General features: G+C 51.9%; 1 long non-coding RNA gene across 1 annotated transcript; it reads right to left on the reverse strand.

Moving 5' to 3' along the window:
- Positions 1 to 5,987: 5,987 nt before the first annotated feature.
- LOC115383004 (uncharacterized) lies at positions 5,988 to 8,204 on the reverse strand. The gene is made up of 2 exons (XR_003930616.1): positions 7,718 to 8,204; positions 5,988 to 6,976 (listed from the first exon to the last, which is right to left on the reverse strand). It is a non-coding gene; the product is annotated as an uncharacterized LOC115383004 (long non-coding RNA).
- Between the last annotated feature and the right edge of the window lie 3,444 nt (positions 8,205 to 11,648).

Consider the following 11,648-nt stretch of genomic DNA (forward strand, 5'->3'; position numbering starts at 1 on the left):
TGGACCAAGCCCCTTGGGCCAAGCCCCTGGACCAAGAACCTGACCAAGAACCTGGACCAAGAACCTGGACCAAGCCCCTGGACCCAGAACCTGGACCAAGAACCTGGACCAAGAACCTGGACCAAGCCCCTGGACCAAGAACCTGGACCAAGAACCTGGACCAAGAACCTGGACCAAGAACCTGGACCAAGCCCCTGGACCAAGAACCTGGACCAAGAACCTGGACCAAGAACCTGGACCAAGAACCTGGACCAAGCACCTGGACCAAGAACCTGAACCAAGCCCCTGGACCAAGAACCTGGACCAAGAACCTGGACCAAGCCCCTGGACCAAGAACCTGGACCAAGAACCTGGACCAAGCCCCTGGACCAAGAACCTGGACCAAGAACCTGGACCAAGCCCCTGGACCAAGAACCTGAACCAAGCCCCTGGACCAAGAACCTGGACCAAGAACCTGGACCAAGCCCCTGGACCAAGAACCTGGACCAAGAACCTGGACCAAGAACCTGGACCAAGCCCCTGGACCAAGAACCTGAACCAAGAACCTGGACCAAGAACCTGGACCAAGCCCCTGGACCAAGAACCTGAACCAAGAACCTGGACCAAGAACCTGGACCAAGAACCTGGACCAAGAACCTGGACCAAGCCCCTGGACCAAGAACCTGGACCAAGAACCTGGACCAAGCCCCTGGACCAAGAACCTGGACCAAGAACCTGGACCAAGCACCTGGACCAAGAACCTGAACCAAGCCCCTGGACCAAGAACCTGGACCAAGAACCTGAACCAAGCCCCTGGACCAAGAACCTGGACCAAGCACCTGGACCAAGCACCTGGACCAAGAACCTGAACCAAGCCCCTGGACCAAGAACCTGGACCAAGAACCTGGACCAAGCACCTGGACCAAGAACCTGAACCAAGCCCCGGGACCAAGAACCTGGACCAAGAACCTGGACCAAGCCCCTGGACCAAGAACCTGGACCAAGAACCTGGACCAAGCCCCTGGACCAAGAACCTGGACCAAGAACCTGGACCAAGCCCCTGGACCAAGAACCTGAACCAAGCCCCTGGACCAAGAACTGGACAAGAACCTGGACCAAGCCCCTGGACCAAGAACCTGGACCAAGACCTGGACCAAGCCCCTGGACCAAGAACCTGACCAAGAACCTGGACCAAGAACCTGAACCAAGCCCCTGGACCAAGAACCTGGACCAAGCCCCTGGACCAAGAACCTGAACCAAGCCCCTGGACCAAGAACCTGGACCAAGAACCTGGACCAAGAACCTGGACCAAGAACCTGAACCAAGAACCTGAACCAAGAACCTGGACCAAGCCCCTGGACCAAGAACCTGAACCAAGAACCTGGACCAAGAACCTGGACCAAGAACCTGGACCAAGAACCTGGACCAAGCCCCTGACCAAGAACCTGACCAAGAACCTGGACCAAGAACCTGACCAAGCCCCTGAACCAAGAACCTGGACCAAGAACCTGGACCAAGCCCCTGACCAAGAACCTGAACCAAGAACCTGGACCAAGAACCTGGACCAAGAACCTGGACCAAGCCCCTGGACCAAGAACCTGGACCAAGACCTGGACCAAGCCCCTGGACCAAGAACCTGGACCAAGAACCTGGACCAAGAACCTGGACCAAGAACCTGGACCAAGAACCTGGACCAAGAACCTGGACCAAGAACCTGGAACAAGAACCTGGACCAAGCCCCTGGACCAAGAACCTGGACCAAGAACCTGGACCAAGAACCTGGACCAAGCCCCTGGGCCAAGCCCCTGACCAAGAACCTGGACCAAGAACCTGGACCAAGCCCCTGGACCGAGAACCTGAACCAAGCCCCTGGACCAAGAACCTGGACCAAGAACCTGGACCAAGCCCCTGGACCAAGAACCTGGACCAAGCCCCTGGACCAAGAACCTGGACCAAGCACCTGGACCAAGAACCTGAACCAAGCCCCTGGACCAAGAACCTGGACCAAGCCCCTGACCAAGAACCTGAACCAAGCCCCTGGACCAAGAACCTGGACCAAGCCCCTGGACCAAGAACCTGGACCAAGCCCCTGGACCAAGAACCTGGACCAAGAATCTGGACCAAGCCCCTGGACCAAGCCCCTGGACCAAGAACCTGGACCAAGAACCTGGACCAAGCCCCTGGACCAAGCCCCTGGACCAAGAATCTGGACCAAGAACCTGGACCAAGAACCTGGACCAAGCCCCTGGACCAAGAATCTGGACAAGAACCTGGACCAAGAACCTGGACCAAGAACCTGGACCAAGCCCCTGGGCCAAGTCCCTGGACCAAGCCCCTGGGCCAAGCCCCTGGACCAAGCCCCTGGACCAAGAACCTGGACCAAGAACCTGGACCAAGCCCCTGGACCAAGCCCCTGGACCAGAATCTGGACCAAGAACCTGGACCAAGAACCTGGACCAGCCCCTGGGCCAAGCCCCTGGACCAAGAACCTGACCAAGAACCTGGACCAATAACCTGGACCAAGCCCCTGGACCCAGAACCTGGACCAAGAACCTGGACCAAGAACCTGGACCAAGCCCCTGGACAAGAACCTGGACCAAGAACCTGGACCAAGAACCTGGACCAAGAACCTGGACCAAGCCCCTGGACCAAGAACCTGGACCAAGAACCTGGACCAAGAACCTGGACCAAGAACCTGGACCAAGCACCTGGACCAAGAACCTGAACCAAGCCCCTGGACCAAGAACCTGGACCAAGAACCTGGACCAAGCCCCTGGACCAAGAACCTGGACCAAGAACCTGGACCAAGCCCCTGGACCAAGAACCTGGACCAAGAACCTGGACCAAGCCCCTGGACCAAGAACCTGAACCAAGCCCCTGGACCAAGAACCTGGACCAAGAACCTGGACCAAGCCCCTGGACCAAGAACCTGGACCAAGAACCTGGACCAAGCCCCTGGACCAAGAACCTGGACCAAGAACCTGGACCAAGAACCTGAACCAAGCCCCTGGACCAAGAACCTGGACCAAGCCCCTGGACCAAGAACCTGAACCAAGCCCCTGGACCAAGAACCTGGACCAAGAACCTGGACCAAGAACCTGGACCAAGAACCTGGACCAAGAACCTGAACCAAGAACCTGAACCAAGAACCTGGACCAAGCCCCTGGACCAAGAACCTGAACCAAGAACCTGGACCAAGAACCTGGACCAAGAACCTGGACCAAGAACCTGGACCAAGCCCCTGGACCAAGAACCTGGACCAAGAACCTGGACCAAGAACCTGGACCAAGCCCCTGAACCAAGAACCTGGACCAAGAACCTGGACCAAGCCCCTGGACCAAGAACCTGAACCAAGAACCTGGACCAAGAACCTGGACCAAGAACCTGGACCAAGCCCCTGGACCAAGAACCTGGACCAAGAACCTGGACCAAGCCCCTGGACCAAGAACCTGGACCAAGAACCTGGACCAAGAACCTGGACCAAGAACCTGGACCAAGCCCCTGGACCAAGAACCTGGACCAAGAACCTGGAACAAGAACCTGGACCAAGCCCCTGGACCAAGAACCTGGACCAAGAACCTGGACCAAGAACCTGGACCAAGCCCCTGGGCCAAGCCCCTGGACCAAGAACCTGGACCAAGAACCTGGACCAAGCCCCTGGACCAAGAACCTGGACCAAGCCCCTGGACCAAGAACCTGAACCAAGCCCCTGGACCAAGAACCTGGACCAAGCCCCTGGACCGAGAACCTGAACCAAGCCCCTGGACCAAGAACCTGGACCAAGAACCTGGACCAAGCCCCTGGACCAAGAACCTGGACCAAGCCCCTGGACCAAGAACCTGGACCAAGCACCTGGACCAAGAACCTGAACCAAGCCCCTGGACCAAGAACCTGGACCAAGCCCCTGGACCAAGAACCTGAACCAAGCCCCTGGACCAAGAACCTGGACCAAGCCCCTGGACCAAGAACCTGAACCAAGCCCCTGGACCAAGAACCTGGACCAAGCCCCTGGACCAAGAACCTGGACCAAGAATCTGGACCAAGCCCCTGGACCAAGCCCCTGGACCAAGAACCTGGACCAAGAACCTGGACCAAGCCCCTGGACCAAGCCCCTGGACCAAGAATCTGGACCAAGAACCTGGACCAAGAACCTGGACCAAGCCCCTGGACCAAGAATCTGGACCAAGAACCTGGACCAAGAACCTGGACCAAGAACCTGGACCAAGCCCCTGGGCCAAGTCCCTGGACCAAGCCCCTGGGCCAAGCCCCTGGACCAAGCCCCTGGACCAAGAACCTGGACCAAGAACCTGGACCAAGCCCCTGGACCAAGCCCCTGGACCAAGAATCTGGACCAAGAACCTGGACCAAGAACCTGGACCAAGCCCCTGGGCCAAGCCCCTGGACCAAGAACCTGGACCAAGAACCTGGACCAAGAACCTGGACCAAGCCCCTGGACCCAGAACCTGGACCAAGAACCTGGACCAAGAACCTGGACCAAGCCCCTGGACCAAGAACCTGGACCAAGAACCTGGACCAAGAACCTGGACCAAGAACCTGGACCAAGAACCTGGACCAAGAACCTGGACCAAGAACCTGTGTGTTTTTAAAGTTGTGTATTTGTCATGTTATTTGCTGTACATTTTTAGGTAATTGTTCATTATTTATTCAACCACTCACAACATCCGAGGCCAAACGTCAAGTTCTTTGACAAAAGAGCAACGAGCCAAGTGTGTTCTGCACCTTATTAGCAGTATTGACTTTATTTTCCAGAAACACCTCTGGATAATGGGACTTTTAGCTGCACTGCTGAGATTTTTACATTTTTTATGTTGTTATATTTTGAGTATTTACATTTTTTTGTATGAAAAAGGCAAAATGAATTATTTTATATTGGAATGTTGACATTGTTGTGGTTTACTTGTGTGCGTTAATAAAAAATGTTTTATTTGGTTAGAGTCTTCATCCCATGTTTTATTATCCTGGTGAGCTACAAATAGCATGCCTCTCTTTCTCTCTGCCCCCCCCCCCCCCCGCCCCCCCCCCCCCCCCCCCCCCCCCCCCCCCCCACACACACACACACACACACACACACACACAAGCCCCTTGATAATCTTCTCAGGCACTTTTGAAATTTTTTTGCACTTTAGAATTTCTTTTTCACAAGAAAATAAAAAGAAGTGGACGACTGGACTGTGACTCGTCTCCTCTTGTTACTGCTTTACGCCACTGGTGCTGTACTGCTTACAGATCTGTAATTAATTAATCTAATTAATCTCTTTTTAAAGGGCTAAGAAAAGCCAGCTTCAAGCTGTAATAACGAATGAAGGCTTTTCTATTGATAATTGAGACGAGTGGGAATAATTCTGGACATGACACTTTTTATTTCAAAGTAAATAAACACATAGAAATATTGTTTTTCCACAACGGTGCTTCTTGTACATCTTCTTAACTTTTGGAAAATACCTGTATCATTTCTGGCAAATAATATATATAAAAAAACCTTTTTGATTGAATAACAGTGACTTTAAGTCTAAATGTTCCTGAAATAGGAATATTTTGGGGCTTAGAAGTGTCTGCATCATGAGAACGACTCACGACGGTGTAGTTCATCTGCCAGGCCTTTAGGAGCGCTGTGGCGCTGTGACTCTGTAACTAACTGCCAGAAATTCACCAGAGAAGAAGACAGAGCCGGAGCTCCACACTCCGCTGCTGTAAACAAACTCCAGGCCAGGAGAAGAAGCTTCATCAAACCAAGAACCGTCAGTATCTTCTGCAGGACGCTGGAAGACGGACTTCAAACTGTCTCCTGACCGTTTTCCTGTCCGCTCCGACTGGAATTTGCCAGAAAAACTGCTCCGTTGTCCATGTTTGGCGAAATGTTCGTTCCGTTCAGCCTGTCAGTCTGATCAGCTGCTGCCTCCTGCATTGAAACCGGAAATCTCGTCATGGGTTAATCTCGCGAGATCTGGTCACAGCCCTGCCAGCAGCTCAAGCACAAGAAGCCCAAAGCATGAAAAAGTTTTTTATATGAAGGAAACTCACACACAGAAGCAATACAGCTGGAAATTAATAACTAGATTAACAGGATAAAAGAACAAAACTTGCTAAATCTGACTGTAATGACTGAACTGAATTAATGAGATAATTTGACATGTTAATAGTGAACACACAGGACATGTGTGTGTTCTCTTCACTTCCTGAACTTTGCCAGTTCCTCCCTCATCAGACAGAAGTCCTCAGTGAGCCTCTGGCTCTGATCAGCTGACTGAATGATGGCGTCTCTCAGCTTCTGGTCTTCTTCAGGTGTTGCAGTGACTCTGAAAACGTTCACGAGCAGCAGCAGCAGGCTGGTCACTGATTGAATCAACACCTCCACCACATGAACAGCTCCTCCACTCTTCTTCTTCAGCTCAGACACCTGATGGAGGACCTTCTGAAGATCCTCCACATCTTTCAGGGACTCTTCAGCCTGATACTTGGAGACGTTCTCCTCCAGATCTTTACATGTTTGATGGATATGAACCAAGAGCTGCTTCATCGGTTCAACAATCTCCATCAACTCTGCTCCCAGATTCTTCACCTTTTCAGCATTTCCACTCTCAACCAGCATTTTAGTGACATTTGCATATATGACAGCACCTCCACCTGCAAGAGCTGCAGCAATTGGAAGAGTAAGTGGGAATGCTGCACCGAGCAGGAAGACAGCAGCTCCAACTCCACCTACAGCTCCAACAACAGCTCCAACTCTTCTCTGACTGTCTTTTCTTCTCTGCATGTCTTTGACTTCTTCAGAAATCCTCAGAAGCTCCTCCACGATCTCCCTCATCCTTGGTTCATTGCTGTTGAGCAGCGAGGTGAAAGAATCTGAATCCAGCTGAAGTTTATTGACCAGATCTGACAGGTCAGGCGGCAGCTCTCTGCTGTCCCATTTCTCCAGTGTTGAAGACATGTCTTGAAGTTTCCTTTAAAAGCCAACAGGAAGGTTTTTCTCTCCACTCTGATGAAACACACACACACACACAAACACACACACACACACACAGTGATTTTCAGTTACTAATCTTTCTGAAACACAGTGGGACAAAAAAAGCATTCATTCGGCCACTGACTGATCAGGTTGTCATCGGGACACCTCAACGGAGAGTATGGAAAAAAAAATCCACTAAATCACATTGAAGGACGCCGTTTTCTGACTGGAAGTCCATCCCGGGCTGCAGAGCCCGAGATGGATTCTTATGGTGAGTCCATGTGACGAATATCCTCCACTGCAGAACAGACGCACTGTCTCTTTACCAGCCAAAAGCACACTATGACAAACATGCTGTGTGTGTGTGTGTGTGTGTGTGTGTGTGTGTGTGTGTGTGTGTGTGTGTGTGTGTTCTTGTACATACCCAAACGTAAGTACCAAAATTTGTTTTTCACCGACAGAGTGAGGACATTTTTGCTGGTCCTCACTTTTCAAAAGGCCTTTTTTGACCTTTTTGAGGTTCAGACTTGGTTTTTGATTTAGGGTTCCAGTTGGGTTTAGGTCAGGTTTAGGGCATAGGTTAGGGTTAGGCATTTATTTTTGATGGTTAGGGTTAGGGTAAGGGGCTGGGAAATGCATTATGTCAATGAGTGTCCTCACAACGATATAAGTACAAACGTGTGTGTGTGTGTGTGTGTGTGTGTGTGTGTGTGTGTGTGTGTGTGTGTGGGCCGGCCCTGCTGCCAGCAGAAGACGCTCAGTTGGACTCACCGTTGCGTTCCAGTCCAGCGCCGCAGTGGAGCCTCCAGTCCTCAGGAACCAGCTCCACCCAGAGCCCCGCTGGCCCCGCCCACCTGAGACCAGCACAGGGAAATCAGAGAAGAAGAATGCTGAGCTCCTGTGGAGCATGGTGGTGGAACCATCCTCCTCTGGGGCTGCTCTCTGGGACAGGGGGGCGGTCTGAGGTCAGGCGTGCTGCGAGTTAAAATCCTGCTGAACGCTCACAAAGGCGCTTCACCCACACCAGACGGCACAAACACTCTGTGGTTTCCAAAAGCAAGACATCCATCACAAGCTACTGCAGTTTGATCTGCAAGTAAGAACCAAACCTCTAAAAATAACACATAAACATCAAGTCAGAAACAAATCCAAGTGTTGAACACATAAAAAGAAACATTTCTTCAATAACAAGCGATTTCCTGACAAACTAAACGCTTTCAGTACAGAAACAATTCATAACACACCTCCAGACCCGGACCCGGACCCAGACCCAGACCCGGACCCTCCCTGCTCGGCAGGAGATCTGCTGGACCAGCTACAGCGTGTGAAACCTGCTGAACACCTACAGTTGACCTTTGACCTCTGTTGCTGCCAACAAAGGCTAGACCACAAAGCTCTGAGCTGAACTTTTCTTACTGAGCATTTAGTGACTTTCTGCCATAATTATTTATCAAATAAATTCTTTAAAATTCCTACCGTGTGACTTCCTGGATGTTTTTTCACATTCTTTCTTTCTCAAGTGTAGCTCTGATCAAGACTACTGACCTGTACCGACCTGTACCGACCTGTACTGACCTGTACTGACCTGTACTGACCTGTACCGACCTGTACTGACCTGTACTCACCTGTACTGACCTGTACTGACCTGTACCGACCTGTACTGACCTGTACCGACCTGTACTGACCTGTACCGACCTGTACTGACCTGTACTGACCTGTACTGACCTGTACCGACCTGTACTGACCTGTACCGACCTGTACTGACCTGTACTGACCTGTACTGACCTGTATCGACCTGTACTGACCTGTACTGACCTGTACCGACCTGTACTCACCTGTACTGACCTGTACTGACCTGTACCGACCTGTACTCACCTGTACTGACCTGTACTGACCTGTACTGACCTGTACTGACCTGTACCGACCTGTACTCACCTGTACTGACCTGTACTGACCTGTATCGACCTGTACTGACCTGTACTGACCTGTACCGACCTGTACCGACCTGTACTCACCTGTACTGACCTGTACCGACCTGTACCGACCTGTACTCACCTGTACTGACCTGTACCGACCTGTACTCACCTGTACTGACCTGTACTGACCTGTATCGACCTGTACTGACCTGTACTGACCTGTACCGACCTGTACCGAACTGTACCGACCTGTACTGACCTGTACCGACCTGTACTGACCTGTACCGACCTGTACCGACCTGTATTCACCTGTACCGACCTGTACCGACCTGTACCGACCTGTACTGACCTGTACCGACCTGTACCGACCTGTACCGACCTGTACCGACCTGTACCGACCTGTATCGACCTGTACTGACCTGTATCGACCTGTACTGACCTGTACTGACCTGTACCGACCTGTACCGACCTGTACTCACCTGTACTGACCTGTACCGACCTGTACCGACCTGTACTCACCTGTACTGACCTGTACCGACCTGTACTCACCTGTACTGACCTGTACTGACCTGTATCGACCTGTACTGACCTGTACCGACCTGTACCGAACTGTACTGACCTGTACTGACCTGTACCGACCTGTACTGACCTGTACCGACCTGTACCGACCTGTATTCACCTGTACCGACCTGTACCGACCTGTACCGACTTGTACCGACCTGTACCGACCTGTACCGACCTGTATCGACCTGTACTGACCTGTATCGACCTGTACTGACCTGTACCGACCTGTACCGACCTGTACCGACCTGTACCGACCTGTACCGACCTGTACTCACCTGTACTGACCTGTACCGACCTGTACTGACCTGTACTGACCTGTACCGACCTGTACCGACCTGTACCGACCTGTATCGACCTGTACTGACCTGTACTCACCTGTACTCACCTGTCCCGACCTGTACTGACCTGTACCGACCTGTACCGACCTGTACTGACCTGTACCGACCTGTACTCACCTGTACTGACCTGTACTGACCTGTACCGACCTGTACTCACCTGTACTGACCTGTATCGACCTGTACTGACCTGTACTGACCTGTACCGACCTGTACTCACCTGTACTGACCTGTACTGACCTGTATCGACCTGTACTGACCTGTACTGACCTGTACCGACCTGTACTGACCTGTACCGACCTGTACCGACCTGTATTCACCTGTACCGACCTGTACCGACCTGTACCGACCTGTATTCACCTGTACCGACCTGTACCGACCTGTACCGACCTGTACCGACCTGTACTCACCTGTACTGACCTGTATCGACCTGTACTGACCTGTACTGACCTGTACCGACCTGTACTCACCTGTACTGACCTGTACTGACCTGTACTGACCTGTATCGACCTGTACTGACCTGTACTGACCTGTACCGACCTGTACTGACCTGTACCGACCTGTACCGACCTGTACTCACCTGTACTGACCTGTATCGACCTGTACTCACCTGTACTGACCTGTACCGACCTGTACCGACCTGTACTCACCTGTACTGACCTGTACTGACCTGTACTGACCTGTATCGACCTGTACTGACCTGTACTGACCTGTACCGACCTGTACTGACCTGTACCGACCTGTACCGACCTGTATTCACCTGTACCGACCTGTACCGACCTGTACCGATCTGTACGCCCCGCCTCCACCTGCTGGACTGGTTTAACCGCTCCGTCTCAAGCTGTCTGCAGTGAGCTGTAAACACACACACCAGCAGGTCGAATCTCAGAAAGGAAGAGTTGTTAAATGTCCAAATACATAGTTTACATATGTTACACACTTCAGGAATGCTGGGATTCATGATTCCACAAAGGAAACTGTTCATTTGTCGTAATTTAAAACTTTGTATGTGTGTTTCTCTAAGACACACACACACAGCGGGGGGGGGGGGGGGGGGGGGGGGGGGGGGGGGGGGGTTAGCCTTCCACCCCCCCTCTGGGAACACTCTCCCAGTGCACCTTTGAGACTGGAGCCAGGTTCAGAGCCTGCCCCCGAAGGCTTGAACTGAACCATGATTGGTCAGAATTGCCCGGCACCCTTCAGCAGCTCCGCCCAGGACCTCCAGAGAGAACACAGAACATCTACTGGGGAACCGTCCAGCAGGACGGCGGTGAATGCCAAGAGCCAGGAACAGCAGGTTTTAACCAACTGCAAGAAATACGGCAAGAACGAAGGACAATGATGGCAGGATGAAGGAGAGAAGAGAGAGGGTGAAAGAAATACTGAACTGAGGAGGAGATGGAGGATATTTGATTAGCTTCCTAAAAGAAACGGCCTTGATGGGGAAAATATAAATGAGTAAGATTATGAGTATTAAATGATAGAAGTACCGTATTGGCCCGACTATAGGACGATAATTTACTCCAGAAACTGTCTTCTCAAAAATGAGGCCATCTTATTATGGAGGACTAGATTGTCGTTACACATCTACACATTACACATTTTATTTTTACAAAATGATATTTGAAAAATAGGATTTGTCTTATAATCAGTCGTCTTATAGTCGGGCCGATACAGTGTAATGACCAGGAGATGGCGGTAATGCAACCAGGCAGGGAGGGACAGTGTCCTGTCCCAGAGCCGGCTAGCTAGCTCTGCTAATGCTAACAAAGGAAGGAGGCCTCAGATCAAGGCCTGACCAAAGAGAAGAGAGTCCAGAGTCCAGTCTCCCCACCAGGGACCACCAGAACTGGAACAGGAACACGGCTTCTCCGTCGGCACAGGTCT

This window comes from Salarias fasciatus, assembly GCF_902148845.1.
Source record: "Salarias fasciatus chromosome 7 unlocalized genomic scaffold, fSalaFa1.1 super_scaffold_4, whole genome shotgun sequence".
NCBI classification, from domain to species: Eukaryota; Metazoa; Chordata; class Actinopteri; order Blenniiformes; family Blenniidae; genus Salarias; species Salarias fasciatus.